Consider the following 6,805-nt stretch of genomic DNA (forward strand, 5'->3'; position numbering starts at 1 on the left):
AACTGTACTATGGTCATGTGAGAAAATGTCAAGAGGTAACATGTCTGAAACTTACTCTCAGTGCAGGGGGGAAAATTATTATATAGGTATAAACAGTGGATGAACGAATGGATGATGGATAGAGGAGGAATGATGGGAAGAGGGAGGTAATGATAGAGCAAACGTGGAACCTGGGTGAAGGGATTCAGGACTTCTGCACTAGTCTTACAGCTTTTCTGTAAGTCTGACATTATTTAAAAATTAAATAATGTTTAAAGAGCACTAGCCAGTGTCACAGTAGAATGGGAAAATAACAAAAGTAAGTAATTCTTAAAAGATATTGATACACTCTGCACACAATTTAAGTATTAAGGGAAAAAAATGGATTTCTCTCACTTCTAAAATTTCATTTTTGAGGCACCTGGGTGGCTCAGTTGGTTGAGCATCCGACTCTTGACATCAGCTTAGGTCATGATCTCATGGTTCATGAAATCGAGCCTCACGTTGGGCTGTATGCTGATAGCGCTGGGCCTGTATGGGATTCTGTCTTTCTCTCTCTCAAAATAAATAATACACTTTAAAAAAAAAAAATAGTAAAATAAAACGTTGTTTTTCCTGGGGAGCCTGGCAGGTTCAGTTGGTAGAGCATGCAACTCTTGATCTCAGGGTTTTGAGTTCGAGCCCCATGTTGGGTTTAGGGATTACTTAAAAATAAAAATCTTTTTTAATGTCCTTTTTTCTCTGACAGTTTTGCTTAAAAGTTCTTTTCAATGCCACAATATTAAAGAAAATTTACTTTTACCTACCTTCCAACAAGCCCATAAAAAACCTGCACTGGATATCAATTTTCCTCTCTTAGAAACACTAACATTCAGTTCCTTTACCAATAAAGGTCTTGGCATTCTACTGAGAACTTTCTGGGTTCGTGTCTGGGCTCTGCCACCTGCTGGCTATGTGACCTTGGACAAATCATTAAGCCTGTATGCCTCCATTTCTTCATCTGCAGGGTGAGATAAAGGTGACGTTTACCTCATGGGGGAATTAAAAATAGATAAATACAACTCAGTAGCAAAAAAAAAAGAACAATCTGATTTAAAAATGGGCAGAAAGGGGCACCTGGGTGGTTCAGTTGGTTACGCGTCTGTCTCTTGATTTCGGCTCACGTCATGATCTCACAGTTTGGTTCATGGGTTCAAGCCCCACATTGGGCTCTGTGCTGACAGAGTGGAGCCTACCTGGGATTCTTGGTCTCCTCTCTCTTCCCCTCCCTACTTGCGCACATGCTCTCTTTCTCTCTCTCAAAACAAACTTAAAAATAAATAAATAAATAAATAAATAAATAAATAAAATTTTAAAAAAGAAGTAAAAATGGGCAGAAGATGTGAGTGGACATATTTCCAAAGACACACAAGTGGCCAACAGGAACATGAAAAGGTGCTCAACATCACTAATCATCAGGGAAATGCAAATCAAAACTACAGTAAGATATTACTGGACACCTGTTAGAATGGCTATCATCAAAAAGACAAAAAATAGGGGCGCCTGGGTGGCGCAGTCGGTTAAGCGTCCGACTTCAGCCAGGTCACGATCTCGCGGTCCGTGAGTTCGAGCCCCGCGTCAGGCTCTGGGCTGATGGCTCGGAGCCTGGAGCCTGTTTCCGATTCTGTGTCTCCCTCTCTCTCTGCCCCTCCCCCGTTCATGCTCTGTCTCTCTCTGTCCCAAAAATAAATAAAAAACGTTGAAAAAAAAAAAATTTAAAAAAAAAAAAGACAAAAAATAACAAGCATTTAGTGAGGATGTGGAAAAAAGAAAACCCTTTTGCACTATTGGTGAGAATGTAAATTGGTGCAGCCAATTATGTAATACAGTATAGAGGTTCTTCAAAAAATTAAAAATGGAACTACCCCATAATCCAATAATTCCACCTCTGGGTGTATACAAAAGAAGTGAAAACACTACATTGAAAAAGATACCTGCACACCATGTTCACTGCAGCATTATTCACAACAGCCAAGGTATGGAAGCATCTAAGTGTCCACCAATGAATCAATAAAGAAAATGTGGTATACACACATTTATGGGATATTATTCAGCAATAAAAACAAAAAAAAACAACAAAAAAAAAGAAGGATCTTCCCATTTGCAAGAACATGGATACAGCCTGAGGGCATTATGCTCAGTGAAATAAGTCAGATAGAGAACAAATAGTGTATGACCTCATTTATATGTAAAACCTTAAGATTTAAAAAAAAAAAAGAAAAACAAAAATTCCACCAAACTCATAGATAGGGAGAACAGACTGGTGGTTGCCAGAGGCAGAGTAGGGGGTGGGCAACATGGTAGTCAAAAGTTACAAAATAAATAGGTCCTGGGGATGTTATGTATAGCATGGTGACCGTAGTATACAGTACTATATATTTGAAGGTTGCTAAGAGTAGATCTTTTTTTTTTTTTTTTTTTAAATAGGCTCCACGTCCAATATGGGGCTTGAACTCACAACCATGATGAGATCAAGAGTTACATGCTGTACTGACTGAGCCAGCAAGGTGCCCCTAAGACAGTAAGTCTTTAAAGTTCTCATCACAAGAAAAAAAGTCTGCAATTATGTCTGGTGATGGACGTAGTTGGTTTTTTTTTTTTCAACATCTTTTTTTTTATTTATTTATTTTTGGGACAGAGAGAGACAGAGCATGAACGGGGGAGGGGCAGAGAGAGAGGGAGACACAGAATCGGAAACAGGCTCCAGGCTCCGAGCCATCAGCCCAGAGCCCGACGCGGAGCTCGAACTCACAGACCGCGAGATCGTGACCTGGCTGAAGTCGGACGCTTAACCGACTGCGCCACGCAGGCGCCCCTGGTGATGGACGTAGTTTTAACTAGACTTACTGTGGTTGTCACATCACAGTATATAATATCAAATCGTTATGTTGTGCACCTGAAACATTAACATAATGCTGTATGTCAATTATATCACAATTTTAAAAAAGAATAGATAGGGGCACCTGGGTGGCTCAGATGATTAAGAGTCCAACTCTGGATCTCAGCTCAGGTCATGATCTCACGGTTTGTGAGCTTGAAGTCCTGTGTCTAGCTCTGTGCTGACAGCACAGAGTCTGCTTGGGATTCTGTCTCTCTCTGCCCCTCCCCTGCTCGTGGCTTGTTCTTTCAAAATAAATAAATAAATTTTAAAAAAAAGAAAAAGAATAGATAAGTTCATGCATAAGAAACACTTGAAGTAGTGCCTGGAGCACCCACCATGGGCACCAAATTCATATTAGCTTATATCATGAAACAGAGTATTTAAAAATGACTGAAAAAAACTCAAAACTTAAGACTTCAAACATAAGGTGGGCACCTGGGTGGTTCAACTGGTTTAAGCTTCTGACTCTTGATTTAGGCTCAGGTCATGATCTCAGGGTTCGTGAGTTTGAGCCCTGTGTCAGGCTCTGGGCTGACAGTGCGGAACCAAATTGGGATTCTCTCTCCCTCTCTCTCTGACCCCCCCACCCCCACCCCTCAAAACAAATAAATAAAACATTTTTTAAAAAAGACTTAAAACAGTAGGTTATAAGAAAAGTCTAATGATTTAAAACACTAATCCCAGGGTGTCTGGCTGGCTCAGTTGGAAGAGTTTGTGACTCTTGAACTTGGGGTCATGTGTTTGAGCCCCAAGTTTGGTGTAAGAGATTGCTAAAAAAATAAATAAACTTAAGAAAAATAAAAACACTAATCTCATCATGGAGAAAAAAGATTTCTGTTCATGGCTGTTAAGATAGAAAATAACTAAGAATAACCTCAATGTCCCAAAGAGGACTAGTTAAATAAGAGTGACAATAATGTGAAACTATTAAAAGTCATAATGTAGGAGATAAAAGGGCAGTCTATATCATGTAATATTGTTAACTAAATAAAACAAAATGCTGTAAAATATGTAAAAGTATGATCCTACCTTTATAAACATTTAATGTATGCACATAAAGAAAAGAAAGTAAGTGTTAGGCTCTTTTTTTTTTTTAATGTTTTATTTATTTTTGAGAGAGAGAGAGAAAGAGAGAGAGAATCCAAAGCAAGCTCCAGGCTGAGCTGTCAGCACAGAGCCCAATGTGGGGCTTGAACTCAGAAGCCATGAGATCATGACCCAAAGTTGGACGCTTAACTGACTGAATCAACCAGGTGACCCCAAAGTGTTAGGCTCTTGATGCCTCAGATGCTTGGGGGTTCCTACAGGATATAAACCAATGGATTGGAGCTGGAGGCTTCCTAGAAATTGCTCTAATGCTGGGTCTCTGTCGGTTTCTGCTCTCTCACATGCAACATTTTGGCTCGTTTCATGGCTTCTCACCTTTTAGCTTCTTTTCCACACTAATTCAATAATCCTTACATTTCCTAGGTTACACTCTCAAGAACAGGAATTTGATTGACCCAGTTCATCTTTACTTGCAAGATGTGTTAAGATTACTAGGCAGGCTATAGATTTACTTGACCCAGGAGAAGGGGAAAAAGGGTAAGGCGCTGCAAGAACTACCAGATAACTTCCAAAAATTTTTGTAGAGCCAGTGGGGAGATAAGACAAACAAAAAAAGCCTTCTGTTGAACTGTAACTTCCCTGGGCATGCAAACCATGGTATTAGAACACTTATTATTAATACCCAACTATCTTATTTGTACACAAATGCCCATTACAAAAGGATCACAGAATTGCATTAAGTAGCAGTCTTACAGATCATTAAATACTTAACAGAGAGAAACTAAAATCTGAAGTATTCCGAACATTCAATAGTTAAGCAAAAACAAATCTAAAATTCTAATGATAAAAAGGGTACATTTCTTAATCCAGATTTTCATTTTACTAAATAGGAAGTGTTTAAAACACTAAGCAACAAGGTGGGGGGACGTCTGGGTGGCTCAGTCAGTTGGTATCTGACTTCGACTCAGGTCATGATCTCACAGCTCGTGGGTTCAAGCACCAAGTCAGGCTCTGTGCTGACAGCTTGGAGCCTGGAATCTGCTTCAGATTCTCTGTCTCTCTGTCCTTCTCTCTCCCTGCCCTTCACCTGCTAGCACCCTGTCTCTCCCTCTCTCAAAAATAAACAAACTTAAAAAAAAAATCTTCAAAACACTAAGCAACTAACAATCTTGGGGTAGGGTAACTACCAGCCCCCTCCCAACAATCAGAGGGAGAAAGAAAAGAGGATTAGGATTGCTAGTATAAAAAATTAAGAATTTGGTTGGGGCACCTGGGTGGCTCAGTCGGTTAAGCGTCCAACTTCGGCTCAGGTCATGATCTCACAGCTCATGAGTTCAAGCCCCACGTCGGGCCCTGTGCTGACAGCTCAGAGCCTGGAGCCTGCTTCAAATTCTGTGTCTCTCTCTCTCTCTGCCCCTCCCCCACTCATGCTCGCTCTCTCTCTCTCTCTCTCTCTCTCTCAAAAATGAAGAAATGTTAAAGAAAAAAATTTTTTTAAAAAATGAAGAATTTGGAAACAGCATGGCCTAAAAAAAAAGGCAGGGGTGGGGAGGAATTACAATGGACTCCCTCAGTACATTAAAATGTTAACCATGTAAGAACTGAGATTTTGTGATGGCTATAGGTTATTTTTGAAAAAACATTACTTGAAGTTCTTTCTTTTCCACCATTCCTAAAGAGCTCTTTTCCTCTCTCATTCCAGAAGTATGCAGTTTTAGCCTCTCTCTCTCCTCTTTCAAACAGGCTTCTCTGAAGTCATCTCAGACCTCTTCAAATCACCAATTCAATGGCTGTTTTCCATGGTAATTTTCCTGTACTTCTCTGCATCACTCAGCAATGCAGACCTTGGCGCTGCAGAATCCAACCTGTGACCATGAGGAACACCACTGGCGGAATGCTGTATTCTTTACAGAGCTGCCACACCTGCCAGGAACCATGTCCTCCAGATTACGTTACAGGCTGTGCCAGTGTTTAAGTTGCTGCTAGTACAGCATTCTTTCCTTGCAGCCAAAAACATTCTTAATGGATACAACCTTCTTTATGCACCCAACATTGTTGATCACATAGTCCTACTTATTCTTCAGTAATGCCAGTGATGAGTGTCCTTTCCTATTATTGCTACCTTTGGCATTTTATGCTCCTTTCACTCCCAATAATTAAACCAGCCTCTCTTCCTCCACTCTGTTCTGTCCCAGCTTCCAATACCAGATTTAATCTAAAACATTTAGCACACAGGACATTCTTAGTCTGAAACATTGTCGTCATTCTTGTCTAACACTTCAATGCCTGAATAAAAAATGTTTAACACCAGTGAACCTACCATTCAAGGCTTGCTGTAATGTCTGGCCTACTATTTCTCAACCTCGTTTAAAAAAAAATTTTTTTTAGGTTTCTTTCGAGAGAGAGAGAGAGAGAGATAAAGAGAGAGACAGAAAGGGGCAGAGAAAGAGGGAGAGAATTGCAAGCAGATTCTGTGCTGTCAGCGCAGAGCCTAACATGGGGCTCAATCCCATGTACTGTGAGATTATGACCTGAGCTGAAATCAAGAGTTGGGCGCTTAACAGACTGAGCTGCCCAGGAACTCCTCAACCTCATTTTCATTAGCCCTCTATAAAAAAAGAACTCTCTGACATGGCTAGGTCTATGCTGACTTACTCACTATGAACCTCCAAATCCTGCCTTCTCCAGGAAGCATTTCATTCATGATCACTGCCGGCCCCTGCACTCCTATAGCAGTCATATACTCTATAACTCGTTTGGCACATAGTCATATACTCTATAACTCAATTTTACACTATTACTGCCACCCACTCACCTGCTTTTTCTTAACATACTATAATTTCCTAGGGCAGGTGGAAA

The 6,805-nt window shown here is 40.3% G+C and overlaps 1 protein-coding gene across 3 annotated transcripts in view; it reads right to left on the reverse strand.

Annotated features, from left to right (window-relative positions):
- The window catches only part of LOC125920046 (cat eye syndrome critical region protein 2), a 182,482-nt gene that overhangs the window by 164,345 nt on the left and 11,332 nt on the right, over positions 1–6,805 (reverse strand). The window lies entirely within an intron of this gene.

This window comes from Panthera uncia, chromosome B4, assembly GCF_023721935.1.
Source record: "Panthera uncia isolate 11264 chromosome B4, Puncia_PCG_1.0, whole genome shotgun sequence".
NCBI classification, from domain to species: domain Eukaryota; kingdom Metazoa; phylum Chordata; class Mammalia; order Carnivora; family Felidae; genus Panthera; species Panthera uncia.